At 35.1% G+C, this 16,780-nt stretch overlaps 1 protein-coding gene and 1 non-coding gene across 5 annotated transcripts in view; one reads left to right on the forward strand and one right to left on the reverse strand.

Moving 5' to 3' along the window:
* Window positions 1-16,780, reverse strand: part of CCSER1 (coiled-coil serine rich protein 1) — a 1,364,327-nt gene that overhangs the window by 941,731 nt on the left and 405,816 nt on the right. The window lies entirely within an intron of this gene.
* LOC119867238 lies at window positions 13,682-13,818 on the forward strand. The gene has a single exon (XR_005382975.1). It is a non-coding gene; the product is annotated as a U4 spliceosomal RNA (small nuclear RNA).

Raw genomic sequence — 16,780 nt, forward strand, 5'->3', positions numbered from 1 at the left:
AAAAGGAAGGCCAAATCCTTCCCATGCTTGGTATCTCTGAGTTCATCCTTCTCTAACCTTTAGACTAGAAGTTGAAAGTCTTCCATGATTGCATCAAGAAAACCTGAATGAGTGCACTATTTAAAGGTCAATAACATAGGAGAGAGGAAGATGGCAGTGCAGGAGGAAAACCCTAGGTTCACTTTGTCCCAGGAACACAACTAGGTAACTATGATATCATCCTTAATAACGCAGAAATTGACTTGAAGACTAATTGTGGTTCTCTCCACAACCAAAGGGAAAGATAAGGCCACATGGAAGATGACAGGAAGTACAGAGATGTGGTTTAGGGAAGAAACAGACTGTAAGAGCTGTGAAGAGGAGGGAATCATGGTTGCAGAGAAGGGTGAGAGAGAGAGAGGAGCACAGATGGATGAGCAGAATGTTTCCCAAAATCCACTGGCATGGAAAATGAGCATGGCTGAATTTCATGAGTTCCTGCAAACAATAGGGCTTAAAGCCTGGAGGTTAAAGGTCAGTAGACTTGGATGAGATAGACGTGAAAGTAACTGCCTTGCTCCTGGGAGAAAACAGGTATTCAACCTGGGATAAGACAGCATGGAAACAGCAATATGAAAAGCATCTGGGACACACAATGGGGGGATTATTTGCTCTTCTCAGAGTGTGTCCCTGAGAGGCAGCATTCATGGAGACACCTCTCCAGAAACAAAGGAGCTAGCCAGCACCATTTCGCTTCTCCACTCCTCAGCATAAACACAGAGCCACCTGGGGGATGTACTGCCTACAATGCCTGCCTAGCTTGCTTACATCAATTCCTACCCTGATGTGTTCCAGTGGAACTGCCCTTCTCAGTCAAGCTTGTCTCAGTCTCAGCTTAGTGGACCCTCCCCATAAAAGACTAGCACAAATCCCTGCCCACACATCTCCTGACAGAGAGTTCTGCAGGGCCTCAGTTGTGGTGGAGGAGGTTTTGACTCATTTCGCAAGCAGACCAGAACACACTTAGTTAAAAGTCACCACATTCAGGCCAGCCAGGGACCAAACACTGCCCACAGCAGGCAAGGAAAGCCTTTTGGTTGACAGAGCAACCAAAACACAACAGCAGAACTCACACAGCAAACACCTGAGATACTCTGAGGCACCAAACCCCAGGCACTACATGACCTCTTCTTCACAAGGCCATTATGCTCATGAGCAGGAGACAAAACTGGCTTTTCTAACACAGAAAAGAAGGCAAGACTTAGATAAAATGCCAATATGGAGGAATTTATCCTCAATGAAAGAACAAGATAAGGCTATGGCCAGAGATCTGAGTGAAACAGATATAAGCAACATGCCTGAAGGAGAATTTAAAGCAACAATCATAAAGATTCTCAATGGGCTTGAGAAAATAATAGAACACATCAGGAAGACCCTTATAACAGAGATAAAAGAGTTAAAAAGAATCAGAAATGATGAGTGCATTAAATGAGATTAGAAACATACTTGATGCAATGAATAGTAGGCTGGCAGAAGCAGAGGAATGAGTTAGTGACCTAGAAGACAAAATAATGGAAGGTAATGAAGCTGAACAAAAGAGAGAAAAAACAATTACACAACATGAGAATAGATTTTTTTTTTTTTTACTTTATTTGACACAGAGAGAGAGAGAGCGAGAGAGCAAGCAGGGGGAGCAGGAGGCAGAGGGACAGGGAGAAGGAGACTCCCCACTGAGCAGGGAGCCTGTCGCGGGGCTCAATCCTAAGACCCAGGAATCATGACCTGAGCTGAAGGCAGATGCCTAACCAACTGCCCCACCCAGGTGCCCCAACATGAGAATAGATTTAGGGAACTCAGTAACTCCATCAAATGCATTAACATTCATACTCTAGGAGTTCCAGAAGAAGAATAGAAAGGGGGCAGAAAAATTATTTGGAGAAACAATAGCTGAAAACTTTCCAATTGGAGGAAGGAAATAGACATCCAGATCCAGGAAGCACAGAGAACTACCATCAAAATAAAAAACACATCCATACCAAGATATACTATAACTAAATTGGCAAAATATAGTGATAAAGAAAAAATCTTATAAAGTGACAAAACAAAAAAGTCCTTAACTTACAGAGAAAAACCCATAGGGCTAGCAAGAGATTTTTTAACTACAATATGGCAAACCAGAAAGGAGTGGCATGATAAATTCAAAGTGCTGAATGAGAAAAATCAGCAGCCAAGAATACTCTATGCAGCAAGGCTATCATTCAGAAGAGAAGCAGAGACAAAGAGTTTCCCAGACAATCAAAATCTAAAGAAGATCAAGACCACTAAACCAGCTTCGCACAAAATATTAAAGGAGACTCTTTGAGTGGAAATGAGAGACCAGAAATGACAAAAACGAAAAAGGATGAGAGAAAATCTCTAGAAACAATGATGAAACAAGTAAGAAAATGGCAATAAATACATATGTATCAATAATCACTCCAAATGCAAATGGACTTAATGCTCCAATGAAGAGACATAGGGTATTAGAATGAATAAAAAAATAAAATCCATGCTGCCTAGAAGACACTCATTTCAGATCACAAAACACATGCAGATTGAAAATAACAGGATGGAGAAACATTTATCATGCAAATGGATGCCAAAAGAAAGCCAGGATAGCAATACTAGATTTTAAAATAAAGACTATAAAAATAAATAAATAAATAAATAAATAAATAAATAAATAAATAAATAAATAAAATAAAGACTATAGAAAGAGACAAAAAAAGACACTATATATTGATAAAGGGGACCAAAAAAGATATAATAATTCTAAATGTTTATGCACCCAACATGGGAGCACCCAAATACATAAAATAATTCAAAACAAATATAAAGAAGCTCACTGAGAACAATACAATAATAGTAGGGGATTTTAACACCCCACTTATATCAGTAGACAGATCACCTAAACATAAAATCAACAAGGAAACAATGGTTTTGAATTACCATATGGACTTAACAGATATATTCAGAACATTCCACCTTAAAACAGCAAAATCTACATTCTTTTCAAATGCACATGGGACATTCTCCAGAATAGATCACATATTAGGTCAGAAAACAGGAATCAACAAATTAAAAGAGACTGAAGTAATATCATGCATATTTTTGGAATACAGTGCTATGAAACTAGAAATCAGCCACAAGAAAAAAATCCCAAAAGACCACAAATAATGGAGGTTAAATAATATCCTACTAAACAGTGAATGGGCAACCAGGAAGCCAAAAAAAATACATGGAAACAAATAAAAATGAAAACACAGCAGTCTAAAGCCTTTGGGATGCAGGAAAAGTGGTCCTAAGAGGGAAGTATATAGCAATAGAGGCCTATCTCAAGAAGCAAGAAAAATCTCAAATAAATCATCTAATGTTACACCTCAAGGACCCAGAAATATTACAACAAATGAAGCCTAACAGCAGCTGAAGGAAATCATAAAGATTAGAACAGAAACTAAAGAAACAAACAAAATAATAGAACAGATCAATGAGACCAAGAGCTGGTTCATTGAAAATATTAATAAAATTGATAAACTTCAGGGTGTTTGGGGGGCTCAGTCAGTTAACTGTCTGCCTTTGGCTCAGATCATGATCCTGGGGTCCTGGTATGGAGCTCCGCATTGGACAACCCTGCTCAGTGGGAAGTCTGTTCCTCCTTCTCCCTCTAATCCTATCCCTGCTCATTCTCTCTCTCTCTCTCTCAAATGAATAAAAAAAAAAAAAAAAAAAAAAAGATAGTTTTTTAGTCTCTAGCTAGTACCATCGAGAGAGAGAGAGAGAGAGAGAGAGAGAGAGAGAACACAAATAAGTTAAATCAGGGATCCCTGGGTGGCGCAGCGGTTTGGCGCCTGCCTTTGGCCCAGGGCGCGATCCTGGAGACCCGGGATCGAATCCCACGTCGGGCTCCCGGTGCATGGAGCCTGCTTCTCCCTCTGCCTATGTCTCTGCCGCTCTCTCTCTCTCTCTCTCTCTCTCTCTGATATGACTATCATAAATAAATTAAAAAAAAAACAAATAAGTTAAATCACAAATGGAGAGGAGAAATAATGACCAATACCACAGAAATATAAACAAATATAAGAGAATATTATGGAAAAATATATGCCAACAAATTAGACAGCTGGGAAGAAATGGATAAATTCCTAGAAAAATATAAACTGCCAAGACAAAACAGAAAACTTGAACAGACTGATAACCCATATGAAATTGAGTCACTAATTATAAAACTCTAAACCAACAAAAGTCCAACACTAGATGGCTTTATAGACAAATTCTACAAAAAATTTAAAGAAGAGTTAATACATATTCTTCTCAAACCATTCTAAAACAGAGGAGGAAGGAGAATTTCCAAAGTCATTCTATGAGGCCAGCATTAATTACCCTGATACCAAACCAGATAAAGATACCACTTAATAACAGAAGTATAAGCCAATATCCTGATGAATATAGATGCAAACAATAGAATATCAACAAACTGAATTCATCAGTATGATAAAAAAAAAATCATTTACTGCAATCAAGTGGAATTGTATTCCTGGGTTGCAAGGGTCGTTCAAAATAGTACTCATACAGGATGCCTGAGTGGCTCAATGGTTGAGCATCTGCCTTTCGCTCAGGTCATGATCCCAAGGTTCTGGGATCGAGTCCTGCATCAGGCTTCCCACAGGGAGCCTGCTTCTCCCTCTGCCTATGTTTCTCCCCACTCCATGTGTCATGCATAAGTAAAGGAATAAAATCTTTTTTTTTTTTTTTTAAAAAAGGAGTAAACCTAGGAGTAAACCTAGGAGTAAACCTATCGAAAAAGGCTAAAGACTTATACTTTGAAAACTATAAAATGCTGATGAAAGAAACCAAAGATGACACAGAAAAGTGTAAAGACTTTCCATGCTCATGGTTTGGAAGATCAAATATTGTTAAAATGCCTATAATACCCCAATCTACACATTTAATGCAATCTCTATCAAGAGACCAACACTATTCTTCATAAAACTAGAACAATCCTAAAATTTGTATGGAATGACAAAAGACCCCAAATAGCCAAAGCCATCTTGGAAATGCAAAGCAAAGCTGGAGGCATCATAGTTCTGGACTTCAAGTTATATTACAAAGCTGTAGTAATGGAAACTGTGTCATACTGGCACAAAAACAGACACAGAGATCAAGGGAAAAGGATAGAAAACCCAGAAACAAACCCATAACTATATAGCCAATCTTCAACAAAGCAGGAAAGAATACCCAATGGAAAAACAACAGTCTATACAACTAATGGTGTTGGGAAAACAGGACAGGAACATGCAAAAGAATGAAACTGAACCACTTTCCTTCACCGTACACAAAAATAAATTTGAAATGAATCAAAGACCTAAATGTGAGATCTGAAACCATTAAAATCTTAGTAGAGAGCACAGACAATAACTTCTTTGATATTGGCTATAGGAACTTCTTTCTAGATATGTCTCCTGAGGCAAGGGGAACAAAAGTAAAAATAAACAATTGAGATTTCATCAAAGTAAAATGTTCCTGCACAGTGAAAGAAACAATCAACAAAACTAAAAGGCAACCTATGGAATGGGAAAGAATATTTGCAAGGTACACATATAATAAAGAGTTAGTATCCAAAATATATAAAGAACTTCTAAAACTCAACATCCAAAACCAAAATAATCCAATTAAAAAATGTGCAGAAGGGGAGCCTGGATGGCTCAGTCAGTTGAGTGTCTGACTTTTGTTTTCAACTCAAGTCATGACTTTGGAGTTGTGAGATCAAGCCCCAAGTTAAGACTCTGTGCTCTGCTGGGGAGTCTGCTTTTACACTGCTGTTGGAAATGCAAATGGGAGCAGACACTGTGGGAAACAGTATGAAGGTCCCTCAAGAAGTTAAAAATAGAACTACTCCATGATCTAGCAATTGTACTACTAGGTATTTACCCAAAGAATACAAATTACTAACTCAAAGGAATACATGCACCCTAAGGTTTATGTCAACATTATCTACAATAGCCAAATTATGGAAACAGCCAAGTGTCTATCAAATGATAAATGAATGGATAAGGAATATGTACTGTGTATACACAAACGTGCACACACACACACACACACACACATATACTGGAATATTAGCCATAAAAAAGAATAAATCTTGCCATTTGCAAGGACAGGGGTAGTGCTATTTTCTTATGCTAAGAAAATAAGTCAGTCAGGAAAGACAAATATCTTATGATTTTACTCATATGTGAAATTTAAGAAACAAAAGAAACAAGCAAAGGGAAAAAATGAGAGACAATCAAGAAATAGTCTCTTAATTATAGAGAACAAATTGATGATTACCAGAAGGGAGGTGTGTGGAGGATGGGTAAAATGGGTGATGGGGATTAGGAGTATACTTATTGTGATGAGCACTGGATGCTGTATGGAAATGCTGAATCACTATATTGCACACCTGAAATTAATATTGTACTGTATGTTAACTAACTGGAATTTAAATAAAAACTTAAAAAAAAGTCAATGACTTAGAATATTAATTACAAAATACCTTTTCCTTATGAATTAGCCTAATCTTTATACACTGTCCTAGGGATTATAATGTATATAGACAGGAGGTAGGAATCTTGGAGACCATCTTAGAATTCTGCATACCAGTGACATTTGGCTTAATTGGGGACACCTGGGTGGCTCAACGGTTGAGCTTCTGCCATCGGCTCACGGCCTGATCTTCAAGTTCTGGGATCGGGATTGAGTCCCACATCAGGCTCCCTACAGGGAGCCTGCTTCTCCCTCTGCCTATGTCTCTGCCTTCTCTCTGTCTCTCATGAATAAATAAATAAAATCTTTAAAACAATTGGCTTAATTGGAATAAATATAATATTGATACATTTTTTCCTCAAATTGTATGTTTATATTATTGGGCACTGATGATGAAAAGAATATGTTCTAATTAAAAGTAAATGGTTACATATTTCTAAGAGAACATGAGTTACATTTTATTCCTAAGATGTTTTTATTTAACACTTATAAGACTCTGCTATGATATTAATTTTCAAATGTTCACCTTGAATACTTTCGTCCGTGGTTTGCTTTTAACCTCTTGTATTTAGCTGAAACTAGAAACAGATGTGCTAGAAAAGCATATGCATGTGCATGTGGGTGCACGCACGCGCAAATACACACACACAAAGTGTTCTCAGTAGATAATTGTGACCTTTGAGATAGAGACAAGCTTAGTTGAAAATCAATACTCAGGATATTTCTCAACAATAAAAAAAATATTTAAAGGTTCAACCTATCAGTAAAACATGGGTTAACATTTTACCACATTTGATAGAAAGTATATTTTCCTTTATATATCTATAAAAAAGTATTTTGTCCAAATAATATATTTGTGAAACATAAATATGTGAAAGAATATAATAAACTGAATAAAAAACACCAAGTACAGGAGGTGTAGTAGTTAGGATTAATGTGAGGTACAAGAAAGAAAAATAAGATCTACTAATCACAGTGAAAAACAAATTCACTATAGACAAAACAATCTATTTAAGAAATAAAAAAGGCAATTAATGAATTGATGAGGATTGTTTAGAAGATTACTTATCAGCATATGAATCTAGGAAATTTAAGAGTTAAAAGCAGTGAATTTGTAATATTAGTCAATTTTCCATAGACTATGCAGAAAGTTGTACTTTGTCTCAAGCATGAATTAACCAAATAATTGGATCAATTTTCCACTTCGCTCTTGATGTCTTAAAGTGTGAACATTATCATCAACATAATAATACTTGAAAGAATAGCTTTAAATATGTATGCCTCCTAGGACCTATTGCCAAAGTTGAGTTACAGTTATCAGATCAGGTGGTTCATAGCAAAGGGAACAGAATGAGGAAAAATCCTGTCATTGAGAGTTTCCCTGACATCTGATGGAAAGGCTCTTCTGTAGAACCTGTGTTCGATTGTATGGTCATATTAATCAACTGGTAAATAATGGTAATTTTAACATTATTTAGCATTTGATGGTTTATAAATTGCTTTTAGAGTCATATTGTAATTTCAATTTTATACTAATCATGAGGACTAGCAATTGTATTCTCATACTTTACCAACTACTATGCCATCAACTAATATAGAAACCTAGATTCAACAATTTCCTCTTCTCCTGCATTTTTAAGGTAATCTTTGGGATTCCTATATACAGAAAAACAAAACAAAACATAAAACTGCAAAAAACTGCTCGGCTCAGGAAATTGGTCAACCATCCTCTATATGGTAATATCCACCCTTCAGATGCTGCCAAAGCATGACTATACACGTGAAAAATCACTGCCACTTCTACCAAAATTTCCCAAAGAATCACTAATTCCCCCAAACACCAAGCCTTCACAGTAAGATGAAGCTTTTTTGCCTTTTAAATGAACAAGGAGTTCTCACATAGAAGATCAATTAGTCCCCATGCAAATGTACTTTATGCAGGCGTGCCCTGACCAATTGCAAGGCAAACATGCCAAGGCATTTGTAAGTTCCAGGACTGACTGTTTGTTTGTTCATTTTATTATTATTTTTTTTTCAGGACTGATAGTTTAGATCCAAACCAAGGCATGACTTTCTCTACCTAAACTAAGCCTCCTAGGGGTGCCTGGTTGGCTCAGTTGGTCAGGTGTCTGACTCTTGATGTCAGCTCAGGTCTTGATCTCAAGGACCTGAGTTTGGGTCCTGCTTTGATGGATGTGGAGCCTAATTAAACAAACAAACAACAACAACAACAAAAAAAACCCTTAAGCTTCCTTACCAAAACTCAACTCAAATAACAGATGAGAAAACTAAGGTGTAAAAAACTTTGGTCAAGAAGAGTAAATAAATACTTTGATCAATATCACACTGAGAGCAGGAGGCAGACACGGGACACATATTTTCTGTTATCAAAACCTAAGTTTTTTTCCCTAAAGGAACTTTCCCCAAAATAATTTGACAGTTTTTAAGATTTTATTTATTTACTTGAGAGAGAGAGAAAGAGAATGTGAGAACATGAGCAGGGGGAGGGGCAGAGGGAGAAGCAGACTCCCACTGAGCAGGATAGCCCACTCTGACAGGGGCTCCATTTCAGGATTCAGATCACGATCTAGCCAAAGGCAGCTGCGTATCCAACTGAGCCACCCTGTTGCCTCTTGACAATTCTTTAGGTACTAATTATATAGAACCACATAATATATGTACTTCACACATACCTACTGCATATTTGTTGTTGTTCTTAACAATATCTTTCCTTAATGAACTTGAATCAACTGGAACCAGACCAAACACATCTGAACCAGGTCTTCCCTTACTGTCTCACAATGATACCCATCTTTCAATTTTCCAACGAATGTCCCCAACAAAAATGAAGCACGAACTGGACTTTTAAAATTCAATTTTTCCTTGAATGAAAGATTAGAATTTATCTTCCACATGTGCTCATACTATAGTGTTTCAAGAGTTTCCTTTAAACATTTTCTTTGTAGGTTAGTACCAATTCATCTATATATTCTAATGATAGAATTAATAGATAGTAATTTTGAGGTGCTACAAATCTATAATATAGATTTTTCGATTAAATTATATATACTACTATGTTTTCATTAACCTATTTTTGTTTCGTATTTTTCAGCTGTTTGAATTAATCTTTATGGAGAGAAAATATAATGTAATTTATTGTATATGGTATTAAAGCAGATTTTTGCAAGTAAAAATAATTCCAAAATATTTTAGAGATCTTTTTGGTAAAAAGGCATAAATGAAAAGGACTTTCTAGTTAACTCTTTGTGAATGAAGTAAATAATTAATCAGAACTGACTTTTGAATTCTGGAATTCAAGGATTTTGTTAAGCAAAGTATCTTGGGTTTTGTTTTTGTTTTTTGGGGGTTTTATTTTGTTGTTTTGAGAGAGAAAGAGAGAAAGTGTGAGTGGGTAGGGAAGGATAGAAGGAGAAGGAGAGAATCTTCAGTAGGCAGGCCCCATGCCCAGTTTGGAGTCGAGGTGGGGCTTAATCTCATGACCCTGAGGTCATAACCTAAGTCAAAATCAAGAGTTGAACACTTAACTGACTGAACCACGTGGGCCCCTCATTTTATTTATTCATTTTTTAGTTTTTTTTTCAAGTATGTATGCATGTATGTATGTATGTATTTATTTATTTATTTTCAAATTTTTATTTAAATTCCAGTTAGTTAACATTCAGTGTAATATTAGCTTCAGTAAAGTATCCTGTTCTAAATCTTATTTTTTAAAATCAAATGCATGTTTTAAGAGAAAGAAACATACTTGAACAGTTTTCACCAATAGAGGCTAAAATATATTATATGCAGTAACAGCAATTTAAACTTTTTTTAGAAAATATCTGTGTCGATCTCATCACTCAAGAAAGAAAGAAAGAAAGAAAGAAAGAAAGAAAGAAAGAAAGAAAGAAAGAAAGAAAGAAAGAAAGAGGGATCCCTGGGTGGCGCAGCGGTTTGGCGCCTGCCTTTGGCCCAGGGCGCGATCCTGGAGACCCGGGATCGAATCCCACATCGGGCATCCCGGTGCATGGAGCCTGCTTATCCCTCTGCCTATGTCTCTGCCTCTCTCTCTCTCTCTATCATAAATAAGTGAAAATTGAAAAAAAAGACAAAAAAAAAAAAAAAGAAAGAAAGAAAGAAAGAAAGAAGAAAAATATCTGTGCCTTTGTTCTTGACTATTTTTGAAAAAAAATTCAGCGTAAAGAGTTGAGAAGTTTCCTCAGGGGGGTTGTGAAGGAAAGTGTTAACGCAGCAGGTCTGTGTTGTTCAAACCGTGCACATTCCCCATAAGAAGGCATATCTTTAAGACTGGCACCTGGCCAGATCCTGGGAAGTGAATTCTGAGCCTTTAAAATATTCTGTCTGATAAGAGTATTTTTGTCTGCCTGAAACCTGGGGCTGCATAATACCAGGTTGGTCAGATATTTAAACTAACATGATTCATAGCAAATACTTGTTTTGTGCTCTTGAAGTGGGTGAAGTGGGGGTGGGGGGTCAGGGAGGTGGTGGTGGAGTCTGAGTGTATGAAGTCAGTCACACAGGCTTGCATAGCTAAGTAACTGACCTGCAATAAAAACTCTGGACATGAGGCTTAGGTGAATTTCTCTGGTTGACAACACTTCAAATTTTATACTTCAGGAAATCAATGTACAGAAAGGTTAAATAATGTCCCTCTGGTCACATGGTAAGCAGGAAAAATTGAAATTGATATGAACTAGTTCAGCTCCAGATAGAGTCCATTAACTACACAGGTGGTATCATTTACAATATTCAGTGGCACAATTATGCTTGTGTATTTATATTTACTATTATGAAAAACATATACTTCCATATCCTCTGCATTCTAATAAACAAGAAATGTGAAGCACAAAGAAACCTGATTTTATTTCTATATAAAATTATCTTTTAAAAATGGCTGTGACTTTTTTCTTTGTTTTTATTTTTTATTACTAAATGTGCATTTTTGCTGTGAACTGACAAAAGAGGAAGAAGACGAAAGACTTGTATAATAATTCAATTTACAGAAACATAAGATTTAACTCATCTTTTTCTTTTTAAATCCTCCATTCTTATGAATGAAGTTACCCTCCAGTACCCACAAAAACTCTTGATTTTCCAAATTGCACAAAAAGTTCAAGCATGGGAGGAAGTGAGTTGGGAAATGAATTACTCTAATACTATCCCTTAATATCTAAGTTTTAGAGATTTACAAAAAGATCTGCCTGTAATTTTTCATTTCTGAAAGCGAATAACTTCCCCAGGTGCTATATATTAATATCTTATAACATTTAGTAATTATGTGTTGCTTTTAAAAATAGCTATGGGACATGAATGCAAGGAGGTATGGATAATCTTTCTGAAAAATTATATATGAGCAGATGGATACCACATGAAGTATATTAATATGTTAATTGTCTAAATGGAAAAGCCTGTCATGCAATTTGGGGCTATGAATGAGATCAAGAAACCCAACTCTGAAACAAAGAAGTGATTGTATGCCATTGGTAAGTAGATTTTTGTCCTTGCCACTCTGTCAATTTGTAGAATTGCTCCCGTAGGAAAAAGTAAAATTGTTAGATCAGAAAACAGTAGAGTTGTTACCCCTGCATTGCTGAAAATGACTATGTTCATTGAGAGAATAACAGCAGACCTGTTGGGCCTGCATTAAACACAGGCAAACTAAGCCTTTGAAAATACGAAGTACCTCAATTTCAGTATTAAAAATGTCAGTCTGAAAAACTTTACATGTATAAATTTTTTTTAAAGATTTTATTTATTTATTCATAGAGACACAGAGAGAGAGAGAGAGAGAGAGCAGAGACACAGGCAGAGGGAGAAGCAGGCTCCATGCAACAAGCCTGATGTGGGACTCGATCCCGGGTCTCCAGGATCACCCCCTGGGCTGCAGGTGGCGCTAAACCACTGCACCACTGGGGCTGCCCACATGTATAAAATTTAATTTTCTGTTACTTAACACTGAAAATAATAATTACCGAATTTTTCTTTAGTCTTAGATTTTAAGAATATAGATCATTTTTAGTAGTCAAGATGACCTTAGTCAATTAACTTTCCATTTATTAAACAAATACCTATAGACAACATTATATTTATAACTTTCATAAGCACTTAAAGTAAATACAAGAGATGATGGTTTGCATTCCCATATCACTAGTACCAATGTTTTAAATCAATTTACAACCAATGTTGTAAAGCTAGAGTAATACCTGTCTTGCCTACCTCCAGGGTTTCTGTGAATTAGACAATTAATGGAAATCTAGATAGCAGATATGAAATTAGGATTTAATAAATTTTTGTTCAATAAAAAGTAATAGGTTCCATTTATTGATAGTCTATGTCAGGAATTTTCTGATACTTGTGGTGAGCAAACAATGCTCCCCCCCTCCCCAAAGATGTCCATATCCCAATACTTGGGACTTGTGAATATATTATGCAACATGACAAAATCAAGTTAAGATTGTCGATGCAATTAAAGTTGTAATCACCTGACCTTGAGATGGGAGATTAATCCTGGATTATCCAGGTGGATCCAATGTAATCCCATGAGTTCTCAAATGTGGAGAAGGGCAAAGAAAGGGCCAAGGTCATGTAACGTGACAAGGACTCAATCTGCCTTTGATGGCTTTGAAGATAGAGGGAGAAGGCCATAAGCCAAAAAATGTAAGTGGCCTCTAGAGGCCAGAAAAGGCAAGGAATAGATTTTTTCCTAAAACTTCCAGAAAAGTGAACAAACTTGCTGATGACATCTTAATCCTAGTCAACCTAACTGGTATTGGTTTAAACCACTAACTTTGTGCTAATTTATTATGGAAGCAATAAAAAAAAAACTAACACAACAATCTACCTATATTACCTCTTAAGTCTTCAAAATATTTTTTTCACAAGTTGTAAAAGAGAGTATCTAGTCTCAGATATTATGTTATTTATAAAACTAACAAGTCTAACCTATATTTTGCCAAACTCAAAGTCAATTCTCCATCTACATATTACTGAACTTCCTTGTTGTGTAAATATTAAGAGTTTTGATAATACACAGCTTCAATGTTAATAAATAGTAACATTGTTATTGACAGCAGTAATATTATTAGAGAAACTGATAGCTCATTACATAACATTAAAGTGTAGCTTTGCGCAGTGGCAGTATTGTAGCCAATGAGGTTTATCCGAGGCACGATTATTGCTAATTGAAAGTGTAAGTCATAAAATTTCAGATGTACATAGTAAAATGAAAGAAATTATTTGTTAGTTATGATTTCTCATAATAGCATCAAGAAATCTCCATCAAATTTTCCTAAAACAAGTAGAATATTTTAGAAAAACAAAACTCTTCAACTTTTAATCAAGTAGTCCTGGCAGATAGGACACTTGTCTTTTTGTTTTCATTTTGTGAAAACGGATAAGTAACATCTTTCAGAGTTTCAGTTTTGTTGTCTTCTCAATGAAAATATGATCAATTAAAGTTTTATTGGGACAACTAAATGAGATTATATATAAAGAGTTCTCTTAGGAGCACCTGGGTAGCTCAGTGGTTGAGCATCTGCCTTTGGCTCAGGTTATGATCCTGAGGTCCTGGGATCGAGTCCTGCATCAGGGTTCTACAGGGAGCCTGCTTCTCCGTCTGCCTATGTCTTTGCCTCTCTCTGTGTGTCTCTCATGAATAAATAAATAAAGCCTTAAAAAAAAAAAGATTCTCTTACAGTAAAAGGCATAGATAAGATTATCAATGACTAGAGGATATTATTTTCTCCAAACTTTGCTCAAATCCATCTAATGATATTTAAGTGACATAGAAAAGAGTTACTATAATAAAGCATAATTTTAAAAAATTAGGCTTTTTTATTAAATATGGAGAATAGATAAAATGCTGCTGAAGTGATTGCAAAAAATAATTAAAAAGATGCTAGCCTAAAAGGATAAAAAGAAAGAAACAAAACAAGGAAAAAGGAAAAGCTGATACAGGAGTGGGAACTGATAGCATAGTGGAAGAAGTTATAAATCTAACGTCATGCAGAACAGAATTAACATTAAGAAGGGAGCCAAATCAGCCTGCCTACTTCCAGGAAAGAGACTGGACAAATCTCTCCAGAAAAATAAAAATTACATATCATGCTAAGCTATTCATTAATGACACAGTAGATGAAAACATCTCTAAACATATACGGGTTAAGAATGAGAAGGAATATAGTAGTGAATTCAAAAAGAGAAAATACTTGTATTATTCTTTAAGGTGAAAGAAAAGTAATTAGATTTAAAAGTCTTATGTAGCATTGAGGGTACATTTAAAGTTCAGATCAGGTATTTATTGCAATGATGTAACTGCATAAGTTAACAGAATGTCTGGGCTATTGCTGACAACTGGTGGCTAAATTGAATCACAGAATTTAATAAGAGAGCAGGTAAAAAGTAAAAGAAATAAGGAGAAATTGATGAACCATGAAGCAATAGATAGAGAAAAAGTTAAGGAAGATAGGTAACAGTTTGGGAGAAAATGGTGCAATCAAGGATTTTAAATTTTCGATATAAAAATATCTCAAAAGGTTACATAGGATACTTTCAGCTTCTCTCTCCATATTCCTGCTTGAGAAAGGAGCAAAACATTCGTAAATGTTGCAAGTTTATGATATTAGGAGAGGGAAATTACTATATCATATTTTACTTTATAGTTACAGTTTGGGCAAAATAATTTGTTTAAATTATATCCTCAAAAACACTAAAGATGGTATTGTTTTTTGTTTTTTTAAGAGAATGAGAGAAAGCAAGCACAAGCTGGGGTGGGGAGGGGTGGGTGCTCTGGGGAGGAGGCAGAGGGAGAGAGAGAGTCCTAAAATGAGCTTGGAGCCTTATGCATGGCTGGATTTCAAGACCCTGAGATAATAACCGAGGCAAAAATCAGGAGTTGGGAGCTTAAGCAACTGAGTCATTCAGGCGCCCCAATATTGTATTCTATTTTGTTCAAAGATGCTTTACCATCATATCATTTTTAATATATTTAGGTGTTTATAATTCGTATATTTATTGAGAATCTTTTATGCAACAGGAATTCTGCTAAATTCTAGTACATAGTAAGAAATAGATATTATTCCTATCCTCATAATGCTTATAACTCCTTACAAATTTAGGAAAACTTTAATGTATTTCTCTGGTTTATATGACATTATATTAAACAATATTTATAGTTTACTGTTTAAAAGTACATTTAATCTATTTCCTGGCTTGTAATTTTGTAGATTTACTATAGTATTATTGAAATTCATAGAGATAATGTTTCATATTAAGTATCTAACACTAAGTCTATTAAGAAATCATCATCAACAAGCTAAATAGCTGAAGCATTCATTTTAGATGAACAAGAAATATTGATTTATCAAAATAACTAGCCATTTTGCTTTAGAATATATCAGTACTGATACAGGAGTGAAAATACCAGGTTCTATCAAACTCTGCTCAGGTAATATTTCATTTTTGCCTTGTTAAAACAAAAAAAAAATTATACTTCATTTAGTCCAAAGTCTTACATGTGTCAGCAAAAAGAAGATGCTTATTAAGAAGCTTTATAATGGGGGTAATTTCCAAGAGATGCATGAAGATAAGCAAACATGGAACAAAATTTGGTGTCTTTATGAACTATGAATTGATGGGGTATAAACTGTATTTTGGTGCCTAAAGAAATAAAAGCAGCTGCTTTATTTGTTGCTTGCTTATTATGGGTAAATTAATAATTTTAACCAATATAAGTAATATCAAAATAAGTATTAATAGGATATCTTTTAACACTACAATATACCAAAGCAGATCAATATGTTTTACAAATTGTTAACATTTCAGAGAAAGTTAAGAAAGGGCATGAAATTTAACGTTTGTTTTTATAGTATTAAATCAAATATGACTATAGTTTAAATATTATAAAAATTTTTCTTAGCCTTGCATTTTGTAGTAAATTTATCAATTTTCTTTCCAACTTTAAATATTACCTTTATGTTTATTTCTTTAAAAAATGTATTTGTCTTATTTTAACTTTCATTTTATTTTGAAAGTGAGAAGGCAGATGATTTTTAATGGAATGTATAACATTAAAATATGTTTTACCATTTGTTTCCCTTTTGATTTTTAATTCTGTTTAATATAAAGAATTTCAGAATGACTTTTGTTAAAGTAGGTAGATATTAAACCGATCTAATAAGTGGCAGCCAAATATGGAACATGTCAGTCATTAGTAATGCCA

The sequence above is a fragment of the Canis lupus genome, chromosome 32 (genome assembly GCF_011100685.1).
Source record: "Canis lupus familiaris isolate Mischka breed German Shepherd chromosome 32, alternate assembly UU_Cfam_GSD_1.0, whole genome shotgun sequence".
In the NCBI taxonomy this organism is placed as follows: domain Eukaryota; kingdom Metazoa; phylum Chordata; class Mammalia; order Carnivora; family Canidae; genus Canis; species Canis lupus.